We start from the raw sequence: 12,622 nt of genomic DNA, 5'->3' as shown, positions 1-12,622 counted from the left end.
AGGATTCAACAGTCCTCTAAATAAAAAGAAAGTGTTGAGATGGGATGGAAACTGTCAAATCAGCATCTTGTGTTTGCTTGAAGCCAGAGTTAAGGAAAGTAATGTTGGGGGTATTTTGTACCAGAATTTCAGTGACTGGAATTCATGTTGTAACTACAATCATTCAACTAATGGTCGTATCTGGATGCTTTGGCACAGTAGCTTAAGTTGCACTATACTTTATGTGTTTGATCAAAGCATCTCTATGAAAGGTACTTTTAGGGGGAAAGAGTTTATTATCTCAGTAATTTATGGTTCTAATGATGGATGTATTCGAAGGCAACTTTGGAATGAATTGAGTTCTATGGGGTGTACAATAGGGAATTTGTCTTGGATAATTGGAGGGGACTTCAACATCATCCTAAATGCTGAGGAAAGCTCGACTACTGTAAGTATGACTACAAGTGCATATATCTTTGATTTTCAGAATTGTGTGGAGGATTTGGGAGTGTTTGATCACCCTTTCTCTGGTCCATTTTTCACGTGGTCGAATAAACAACATGACACTTTCTTGGCACATAAATTAGACCGTGTGCTTATTAACTCGAGCTGGCTCGAAGCATTTCTGAATATGAGGTGGAATTCCAAGCTCCTGGGGACTCCTCAGACCACTGTCCAGCTCTGATCTGGTTCCATAAGGAAGCGCCCATAACAAAGCCTAAGTCATTCAAGTTTTTTTAATTTTTGGGCAAAATACTCTGAATTCCTAACTATTGTGGAGAAATCATGGCAGGCTCCAGCGGTGGGGAATCCTGCTCAAATCCTCTTCCACAAGCTCAAAAAGGCTAAAGTGTTGCCTTAAAGAACTAAACAGAAAATGTTTCAATGACATTTCTAATCGTGTAAAAAAAAAGAGAGAAGAATTGATCAACATTCAGCTGGCTAACCTAAATTCTGCTCATATTGGCAATAACATCACTTCTGAACTGGAAGTTGGTAAGAAGCTGCAAGTCCTTGAAGAAGCTAAACTACTTTTTTATAAGCAGAAAGCCAAAGTGGATTGGATCAATGAAGGGGATCAGGGGACTCACTTTTTTCACTCTATGATGGCAAGCAATAGAAAAACCAACACAATTAGGGTTCTCTACAATAAGGCTAGGCTTAGATTAGACACATTTGAAGATTTATCTAATGAGGTGATCAGTTTTTTTCCAAACGCAGCTAGGGGTTACTGATCTGAATGTCATGGGTAGCAATGTTGAAACTATTAAAGATCTACTGAAGTACACTCTTCCTCTAGGGCTGCTGATGACTTATGTATGAGAGTGTCTGACACAGAGATAATGGAGGCAGTTTGGGGGCAAGGGAATGAGAAATCTCCTGGACCTAATGGGTATAACCCTTTCTTCTTCAAATCAGCTTGGTCTGTTATCTCTGATGAATTCAAATCTTCTATTCGGTACTGTTTTGACAACTCCTTCATTCTTCATGCTTTTAACACTACAGTTGTTGTCCTTGAGAAAAAAGTCCCTAATCCCAATATGGTAAAAGACTTTAGGCCAATTTCATGTTGCACTATGATCTATAAGACAATCACAAGGATTTTAGTTAGGCTTCTTTCTGTTGTATTCCCTAGTATTATCTCAAAAACCCAATCTGCTTTTGTTCAGGGGAGAAGCATTGTAGATAACACGCTACTTGCTCAAGAGCTTGTTCGGGGCTATAATAGAAAGAATATTTCCCCTAGGTGTGTCATGAAAATCGATTTGCAAAAGGCATTTGACTCCTTGAGTTGGGAATTTATTGTTGTAGTGTTGTATGCTTTAGGCTTGTCTGAAAAATTTGTTGGTTGTATTTGGGCTTGCTTTACTAAACCTAGTTATTCTATTGTGCTTAATGGTTTCTTAGTTGGATACTTCAAGGGTTCTAGGGGAGTAAGGCAAGGAGACCCCCTATCTCATTACCTTTTCGTCATTGTCATGAATGTTTTGTCTAGCTTGTTGAATGTGGCAGCTCAAAAAGGAATTTTTAGTTTATAACCCAAGTGCAGGAAAGTTGGCCTAACTCACCTCTACTTTGCTGACGATTTATTAATTTTTTGCAAGGGATCTATTGAATCCATTCTTGGTGTTCAATCTGTTTTGGATTTATTTTACTCTCTTTCGGGCTTAAAACTGAATGCCAGCAAATGTGAATTATAAGTAGCTGGGATGTCTACCACTCTGTGTGATGACATAAGGGAAATCACTGGATTCAAAATAGCGAAATTACCTGTGAGATATTTGGGAATTCCTTTGGTGACTAAAAAGATGGCAGAGAAGGATTGTCAATGCCTCATTGAAAAGATAAGAGCCAAGCTTAATCTGTGGGTTAACAGACATTTGAGTTTTGCTGGCAGTTGCAACTGGTGCGCAGTGTATTATTTAGCATCGTAAATTATTGGTGTAGGCATGTCATGTTGCCTCTAGTGGTGATCAAAAGGATCGAGCAACTTTGCTCTCGATTCTTTTGGAAAGGTGCTGACGTGTCCGCGAAGGGAGCCCGAGTCAATTGAAGGTATATTTGTCTATTAAAATCTGAAGGAGGCCTGGGTGTTTTTGATCTAGGTGGGTGGAACAAGGCATTCTTTGCGAAACTGGTCAAAAACTTATTGGCAGAGGATGAATCCCTATGGGTGGCTTGGATCCATTTCTATATGATAAAGGACGCTGATTTTTTGCAGATGAGTGCACCTTTAAATGCTAGCTGGAGTTTTAAATGCTTACTTAAAATGAGACCTGCTATCTCTCACTTAGTTGCTGGTCTAGGCAGTGAACTTAGCACGAGACAGATCTGGGAAAACATGCGGATCACAGAAGATAAGGTTTTGTGGCACTAGTTGGTGTGGTTCCTTGGGCGCATCCCTAAGCACATCATTATCCTTTGGATGGTTGTCTTGGACAGGCTCCCCACTCGTGTCAGACTTTTGCGGATGGGATTAGCCATAGAGAATGACAAATGTTTACTATGTAGTATTAAACCTGAAACTCGAGACCACATCTTCTTCGAGTGTGGGTTGACCAATGCTTTATGGGGAGCTATTCTTTCTCTCCGTGGTGTAAATCGCAATGTGAGTAGCTGGAATGGAGAGCTGGCATGGGCTATCCATTGCTTTAAAGGCAAATCACTCATTGTGCGAGTGTTGAAGCTTGCTCTGGCCGGATATGCTTATAGCATCTGGAAAGAAAGGAACAACATACTGTTTGGAGGGAAAGCAAGGTTGATGAGATATATCCTGGAGGATATTAGAGAAATCATTAGGATTCAGTTTAGTGGCTGGTCTATTGACAGAGTGGACTCGAGGAATGTTGCCCTTTGTGTAAACTGGGGCATTCCATGTGTATAATTGTTCCATATTTTTTTGTTTTATGGACTGGCTAGTCTATTGCTAATGCCTGCTACTAAAGTATTGAACTGTTTCTTGTAGCAGTCTTCTGCTTTCTTGGGTAATGAAATTGATTATCCAAAAAAAATTATTTTGCAGAAACAATATGAGGACGTGAAAATGAGGATTGAAACCACAACAAAGTTGAACCGAATTCCACAGCACATTCGGAAGCAACACGAAGGATTTCGAGAATGGGACTTTGTTTCGAGCAAACGTGATCAGCAAACCATTCTTCAAGTAATTAATCATTCAATAAAACCCTATAATTAATTTATTGATTAATCTCTGAACAGTTGAGTTTCATTAGTTAATGGTGCTTTTCTTTTAGATCCTAATCGATGGAAGAGACCCCAATGCTTGGGATATTGAAGGAAACCCTTTGCCAACTCGTGTATTTGTGAAGAGAGAAAAGACCCCAACATCACCACCATTTCAAAGCTGGATCCATGAATGCGCTTGTAAGTATAATATACTACACATGTTTGAATACAAGGCAATTTAGTTTGCATGTTGTTGAGTGATTTTTTATGGTGAAGAATAGATCAGGCTATCATCAAAGACAACAACAGTCCAATTATTTTGAACGTGGATTGCGACATGTATTCGGACAATTCAGAATCAATCAAATATTCTCTGTGCCTTTTCATGGATGAAGAGAAGGGAGATGAGATTGCATTCATACAGTTCCCTCAGAATTTCGATAATCTCACCAAAAATGATATTTATGGTAGCTGTTTACGAGTGATACAAAAAGGTAATTAAGCCTATATCAGAAAGGTTTTATTGCATACAATGATTATCTGATCATATGGTGTATGATATTTGGTTAAGGTGGAGGTTCAAGGACTTGATGCAAATGGAGAACCATGCTACATTGGCACAGGATGCTTTCACAGAAGAGAGGCTCTTTGTGGGAAGAAATATGAGAAAAACTACAAGGTTGATTGGACGAAACTAAATGATACTAAGGTTGAAGATAACGCAAGCCTCCTTGAAGAGACGTCTAAAGTCCTTGCAAGCTGTACCTTTGAGCACAACACACCATGGGGAAAAGAGGTGACATTACAGACATGGATTTTTAATAATTCTTAATTGTAATAATAATGATAATAATGAGTTTTTTTTTATTGCAGATGGGTTTAGTATACGGCTTCTGGTGGAAGATATAGTTACTGCCCCTTGTTGTATGGATACAAAAAGATCCCTTTTAGGCTTCGGCTTGCTTACTGTCCTTGCAGTTTCTGGTCTGCAAACTGACTGGCGACGTTGTATTATGCCGTTGTTCCATGCCTTTGCATGCTTAAAGGCATCTCATTGTTCCCCAAGGTATGAAGCTCCTAAGTTGTTAACTATTTATCTGATAGGATGCTATGTGAATGATTGTAGAACCATGGAAACCTGCAGATATCGAGCACTCTGGGTGCTCCCGTTCGCATATGTTGCCTTTTCGCACCGTGCATATAGCCTCAGTGAGTTCGTATGGTGCGGAGGCACGTTCATGAGTTGGTGCAACGATCAGAGGATGTGGTGCAACCATCTCGAAGCTGTTAGGGTATTTACAACTAGCCTTCGTAGTCACCGCTAAATTACCCAACGAAGACGTCTGGGAAAGATATATATGATCGTGAGCTGATTGAATTTGGCGCCGCATCACAGATGTTCGATATTTTAGCCACACTTGCGATGTTGAATCTACTCGGTATGTTGGGGGCAATCAAGAAGGTCATCATCTCTAATGTTTTGGAGTGCAAATTCTCATCTGCTTGGCTTTGGTAACAATAAACTTACCTGTATACCAAGCATTGTTTTTCCGAAAGGACAATGGCAAGATGCCAGCTTCAGTTACTTGCAAGTCTATTGTTTTCGCCTTGCTAGCTTCGGTACGTCATTCATCCCTAAACCTTTGAAGACGAAAACCGTATTTAAAAATTACACCATTTTACATAATCATAGAAAGTTTTAAGATTTAATTGAAAAATAATTATCTATATTATATTTCTTGTTTACTTTTAATGGACGGTTTATTTCACGTAAACGTTTTCCGGAAAATGTTTTCCTCATTTTCTAATGTCTGCATGGAGGAAAACTGATTAGTCAACGTAAAACATTTTCTTGATCAACAAAATTTCATTTGTGTTTTTTGGAAAATGACTTACGGTATAATTTTTCGTAATTCATTTTCTGAACTTTTCACTTCAAAGAATATATACTCAAAATAATTTTATTTTATGAATTTAATATTAATAAAAATATTTTAATATCATTTTAATTAAAATAATAATTATTAAAATATTTAAAATATATTTATTAATATTTATAATAATGTAATATTATATTTTTAATATTATAATAAAATAATCAATTATATTATAATAATATAAGATATTATATTTGTATTTTAATTATATATAATAAATTATTAAAAAAATTATATTATTTATTAATTTCATAGAAATAATATTATTAAAGTATTAATAATGAATAATATTATTTATATATTTAATATTAATATAATGATCTAATAATATTTTAATAAAGATATTTAAAATATACTAATTAATATTTTTAAAATATAATATAACACTATTACTCTAATAAATAATTAATATAATTTATAATATTTTTATTTCAATAAAATATACCAATATTAATATTTTTATTAATAAAATTATAAATATAATATTTTAATAATAAATAAATTATTTTAATATTTTAAAAAATAATAATATTAAGTTTTATGATAAATAATATTATTTATTGTATTTAATATTTGTAATAAATAATTTTTAAAAAATTCATCAACTAGTGGAAAAATGATTTAAACAATATCTTTTAAATATCGTAAAACGTTTTTCAGAAAATATTTTTCAAAAAATATAATTCATTTTACGGAAAATATTTTCTGAAAAACGTTTTCAGTGAAACAAACGGACTCTAAGTATACAAAAATTTTCCCCTAAAATATACATCTAATGTTTTCTTTGTTATCATTTAAAATATATAAGATTTCATTCCATTACTATTTTAATGTCATTCCGTTAGGGATCATTAAAAAAATTCATGCTGCTTGATACATGGTGTTATTTTATAATTAATATTAATTTTTAAAAAATAAAAACCCTAATTTTCTAAAAAAACCTAAATTTTATAATTTCTAAAAATATTTAAATCCCCAAATTTCTAAATCCCCACGTCCCTTTAAAAGGTTAGAGATCAAGCGGAAAACAGAAGTTCGAGCGACTTAATTTTAGTTAGGGTGGCAGTGTAGCTTCATCGACAGTGACGAACAAGCAATGATTTGATTTAAAAAATAATCTTATGCGACACAATTAACAACTAAGTATTGTGATTATTCTGTTTCGAGCAATGATGCGTGACATAAAGGGGCGATTAATCTGTATGAGTCCAACGACAAAAGAGAGATCAATTCATGCATGCAGGACAACTAAGACCTACATCATTCGTAGAAAGGATTATTCATAATTGCAGGACACCTGAGTGAGAGCTACACCAGTTTTAATAGTTAAGAGGGCAAGTGTAGGTTTTGGTTGTTCCAATTTTGCAATAACTGTTGAGAAGAACAATTTAGACTGCTAAGCAAAGACAAAATGGATTAGAGATTCAAATTAACATCACTACTCCCTCTTTGAAGATACAAACATAATTTCGAAAAAGAAGAGGGATTTTGGTAGTTAGCTTGCTGCTGCATCCACGGGTTGTCCGGTTTTCCATGCCCAACTAGTAGTCCTTCAGAAAGCGTATAAATTGTTTGTCAAAATACCTGAATGAAGTTTTCTCACTAGTATAACATGGTAGGTCCTCCGATGGAAACTATGGCTTTGTTTGTGAATTATTTACTGTTAGGTATGGCTCATAAATATACCAGTAAAGAGGACAGGAGATGGAGCGGAGTGAGCGAAGCGAACATAAACTGTCCTTACAAAGAAAGTCTCGTTGTGGGGTTCCGAATTATGTGGGTTGGGGGTGCAGGGGCGTAGGCCCCACGGTACGGTACAGGGTTGATTTTGTAATTATGTACCAGGGTTTTCTATTATAAATAGAGATGTAACCTAGACCTAAAATATCATTGAATAAAACTTCTAGCGCCGCCTAGGCACCGAGGACGTAAGAACATTGCCGAACCTCGTAAAATTCTCGTGTTCTTTTGTTTTCTTTACCCGTTTTCGTCAACAATTGGTATAAGATGTCAGGAGCAAAATTCGAAGTCGCGAAATTCGATGGTCAGGGTAACTTCGGATTATGGAAAACGAGGGTGAAGGATCTATTGGCACAGCAAGGGATCTTGAAGGCTTTGCGACCTTCAAAGCCGACGTCGATGGATGAGGAAGATTGGGAAGAATTGCAACAGCGAGCGGCAGGAACCATACGATTATGTTTGGCGGACGAGGTCATGTATCATGTCATGCATCTATCGTCTCCAGATGAAATTTGGAGGAAGTTGGAAAGTCAGTTTATGTCCAAATCCTTAACGACAAAACTGTATTTGAAGCAGCGGCTGTATGGGCTGAAGATGCAGGACGATCATGATTTGGCGCAACACCTGAATGTCTTCAATCAAATCGTTTCTGATCTGGCTCGGCTTGATGTGAAAATTGAGGATGAAGACAGAGCGATGATTCTGTTGTGTTCGTTGCCTCCCTCTTACGAACACATAGTGACTACTCTTACATATGGGAAAGAGACTATCAACGTTGAGGAGATTACTGCAGCCTTGTTGGCTCACAACCAGTGGAAGCAGAATGCAGGGGAAAGCTCTCAAGCCGATAGCTTATATGTCAAGGGTAATCGAGATCGTGGACGGAAGCCAGAGAAGGCAGGGTCCGGGAAGCGGAATTCCAGATCCAAATCCAGGGATAAGAAGACGATTCACTGTTACAAGTGCAAAGAGGCGGGATATATGAAGCGAGACTGTCCGAAGTTGAAAAAGCAGACTGATGAGAAGCGTGATGGCTTATCCAAGTCTGTGAACGTGGTCGAGGATGATAATTCTGATTGCAGTGAGGGTGATATGCTTTCTATTTCAACGACACAATTGACGGATGCTTGGATTCTTGATTCTGGATGTTCTTATCATATCACGCCAAATAGGGAATGGTTTTCGACATACAGGCCGGTTAATTCTGGTTCGGTTTATTTGGGTGATGATCGATGTTGCAATATTGTTGGTATTGGTGATGTCAGAATTAAGATGCACGATGGCTCCGTTCGGACATTGAGTGGTGATCGACATATCCCAGACTTGAAGAAGAATTTGATTTCCTTGGGCACTTTGCACAAGAATGGTTTTATCCCTAAGGCTGACGAGGATAGGGAAACCATTCGGATTGTTAAAGGAGCATTGACTGTGATGAAAGGCAAGATGACTGCAGGGAATATCTACAGATTGTTAGGGAGTACCGTTGCAGGTGGAGTTCACTCTGTTGAGTCCTGTGATGATACGACAAAATTATGGCATATGCGCCTTGCTCATCTTAGTGAACGTGGTATGGCAGAATTACACAAGAGAAACTTGTTGCATGGTGTCAAAAGCTGTAAGCTCGATTTTTGCAAGTATTGTGTTCTTGGTAAACAGACTAAAGTCCGTTTTAAGACTGCGAAGCACACAACTCAAGGGATTCTTGATTATGTGCATTCTGATGTATGGGGGCCTTCCACGACATCGTCTTTGGGTGGATCTAGGTACTATGTTACTTTTATTGATGATTTTTCACGGAAAGTTTGGGTGTATTTTTTGAAACAGAAATCTGAAGTTTTTGAGAAGTTCAAGCTGTGGAAAGCTGAGGTAGAAAACCAAACAACACGAAAAATCAAGTATTTGCGGTCTGACAATGGTACGGAGTACACAGATTCACAGTTCCTATAATTCTGTAAGGAGCATGGGATTCAGAGGCATTTTACAGTGCGCAAGACACCACAACAGAATGGTGTTACAGAATGAATGAACAGGTCATTGAATGAAAGAGCCAGATGTTTGCGGTTGAATGCGGGGCTTCCTAAACACTTCTGGGCTGAGGCTGTTAACATGGCGTGTTACCTTATCAACAGATCGACAAGGGCATCGCTGGCTGGGAAAGTTGCAGAAAAGGTATGGACTGGTCATGATGTTAGTTTTGATAACTTACGGATTTTTGGTTGTCCTGCTTATGTGCATGTACCTGCTGATGAGAGATCCAAACTTGATGCAAAATCGAAGGAGTGCATTTTTCTGGGTTACAAGAAAGGTGTCAAAGGGTTCAAGTTCTGGGATCCAGTTGTGAAGAAAGTTGTGATTAGTAGAGATGTCGTTTTTGATGAACAGTCCATGTTGCATCAGAAGCAAGACACGACAGTGGTGGATTTCGAGCAGTTTCCAGTTGAGAAACCAGAAACTTCTCAACCGACTTCTGGTGGTTCCACTACGGATGATTTGCAGGATTATAGTCTCGCCAGAGACAGGGTGAGACGGAAGAATATAAAGCCTCCGAACAGATTGGGTTTTGAAGACTTGGTATCTTTTGCACTTATTGTTAGCAGTGATGATCCGGTTACTTTTCATGATGCCGTTACTAGTCAGGAAAATGACAAGTGGATGGCAGCCATGGTTGAGGAGATGGAGTCTTTGAATCACAATCGCACATGAGAGTTAGTTCCCCTTCCTGAGGGTAAGAAGCCGATTGGTTGCAAATGGGTGTATAAGAAGAAACCAACAGTAACAGAAAAAGAGGGGGAGAAGTTGAAGGCTCGTTTGGTAGCGAAGGGTTTTTCACAGCAGAAAGGAGTTGATTATGATGAAATCTTTTCTCCTGTGGTCAGGCATACTTCAATCTGAGCAGTACTTGCATTGGTGGCTAGTTGGGATTTGCATTTAGAGCAGATGGATGTTAAAACTGCTTTTTTGCATGGTGATTTAGAGGAGCAGATCTACATGCGGCAACCTGAAGGTTTCACTCAATCTGGAAACGAGCATTTAGTTTGCAGATTGAAGAAATCTTTGTACGGGTTGAAACAGTCTCCGAGACAGTGGTATAAACGGTTTGACTCCTATATGATCAAGATTGGCTATAACCAATGTGAGTATGATTGTTGTGTCTATGTTAAGAGCCTTGATGATGGTTCTTTTATTTTTCTATTACTGTATGTTGATGATATGTTGATTGCTGCGAAGAACATGGATGATGTTATCGGTTTGAAAACTTTATTGAGTCAGGAATTTGTTATGAAAGATTTAGGTGCTGCAAAGAAAATTCTTGGAATGGAAATTTGCAGGGACAGAGACTCAAGGAAACTGCGGCTATCTCAACGGGGTTATGTTGAGAAAATGCTAGAAAGGTTTGCGATGAGCAGCGCGAAACCAGTTAGCACTCCATTGGTGAATCACTTTAAGCTCTCATCAGAACAGTGCCCTAAGACAGATAAGGAAGCTAAAGCTATGGCAAAGGTTTCGTATTCTAATGTTGTTGGCTGCTTGATGTATGCGATGGTATGTACTCGTCCTGATTTAGCTCATGTTGTTAGTCAAGTTTGTAAGTACATGTCTAAACTTGGTAAGCAACATTGGGAAGCAGTCAAGTGGATCTTTCGATACTTAAAGGGTACTGTGGGACATGGAATTGTTTTTGGGAGTCAGCGGGATAATCCTTTGGTTGTAGGATATGTGGATTCAGACTATGCAGGTGACTTGGATAATAGAAGATCTACGACAGGGTATGTCTTTACTCTTGGTGGAGGGCCTATTTGTTGGAAGTCTACTGTTCAATCTGTTGTGGCTCTATCTACAACTGAAGCTGAGTACATGGCAGCGGCTGAAGCTGCAAAAGAAGCTTTATGGCTTACTGGTTTAGTGAAGGAGTTGGGTGTTCAACAAGGTGGAGTTCAGTTGCTTTGTGATAATCAAAGTGCTATTCACTTGGCTAAGAATCAGGTGTATCGTGCTAGAACTAAACATATTGATGTAAGGTTCCACAAGATCAGAGAGTTGGTTGCATCTGGAGAGGTTTTGTTTCAGAAGGTACATACTGATGAGAATGCCGCTGATATGTTCACCAAGCCAGTTACGATAGACAAGTTCAAGCATTGCTTGGACTTGTTGAATATTTCGAGTTGTTAAAGAAGCAAGGTAACCCAACCCACATTGAAGTTTCCAAGGGGCAGGACATTTGCCAAGGTGGAGATTTGTTAGGTATGGCTCATAAATATACCAGTAAAGAGGACAGTGTTGATTTTATAATTATGTACTAGGGTTTTCTATTATAAATAGAGATGTAACCTAGACCTAAAATATCATTGAATAAAACTTCTAGCGCCGCCTAGGCACCGAGGACGTAAGCACATTGCCGAACCTCGTAAAATTCTCGTGTTCTTTTGTTTTCTTTACCCGTTTTCGTCAACATTTACCAAACTCTATTCTCTGGAAAGGATTATGGGAGGTAGTGGGGTGTTATGGTGAGGTTCTTAGTGTGTATATTCCAAAGAAGAGGAGTAGAGCAAGAACAAGGTTTGGATTCGTAAAAGTTAGTAATTGGGTTGAAGCAGAGAGAGTTAGGGAACAGTTGAATGGTCTTATGGTGTATGGCAGTCGTATATCAGTAAGTTTTGCCAAGTATATGTTGAAGGATCAAAAAAAATGTTTGCAAAGTGAGATGGTCTGGAAATCAAAGATCGCGAGTCAGAAAAAACTCAAAGTATGATGGTTTGCCAAGAGGGAGCATCCAGAAAGGAAGTATTGGGTCATGTTGATGAGGACGAAGTAAGAAAGTTGAGGAGATGTTTGGTGGGCGTTATGATTGGTGTTTGTAGTGTTGGAAGTATAGTTGGTAGATTACAAAACTGGGACTTAGGGGAAATTAGAGTTCAAAGATTACATGGGAATGCCTTTCTACTTACCATTGAGGATGAAGACTTGTTTATCATGCAGGAAGACCTTAAGTGGTCTTACTTGAAAGAGATTTTTATGGATGTCATGCTGTGGACAGAGACTCTATGTCAAAAGGAAAGAGTTGTATGGATAGAGATAGATGGTTTACCATTGCATTGCTGGAATGAAATCACGTTGAAAAGGTTGGCTGGCTTGTGGGGTACGTTTGAAGTTTATGGTGAAAATGTTAAACATCAAATAGATTGTGAAAAAGTAAGAATGTTGATATCCACTTCGTGGGAAGCTCGAATTGATGAAGTTATGGTGGAGAATCAGAAATTTGGTGTCCGAGTTCTTGAAGT

Source organism: Hibiscus syriacus, unplaced genomic scaffold (genome assembly GCF_006381635.1).
Source record: "Hibiscus syriacus cultivar Baekdansim isolate YM2019G1 unplaced genomic scaffold, ASM638163v2 tig00113096_pilon, whole genome shotgun sequence".
NCBI classification, from domain to species: Eukaryota; Viridiplantae; Streptophyta; class Magnoliopsida; order Malvales; family Malvaceae; genus Hibiscus; species Hibiscus syriacus.
This window is presented reverse-complemented; position numbering follows the sequence as displayed.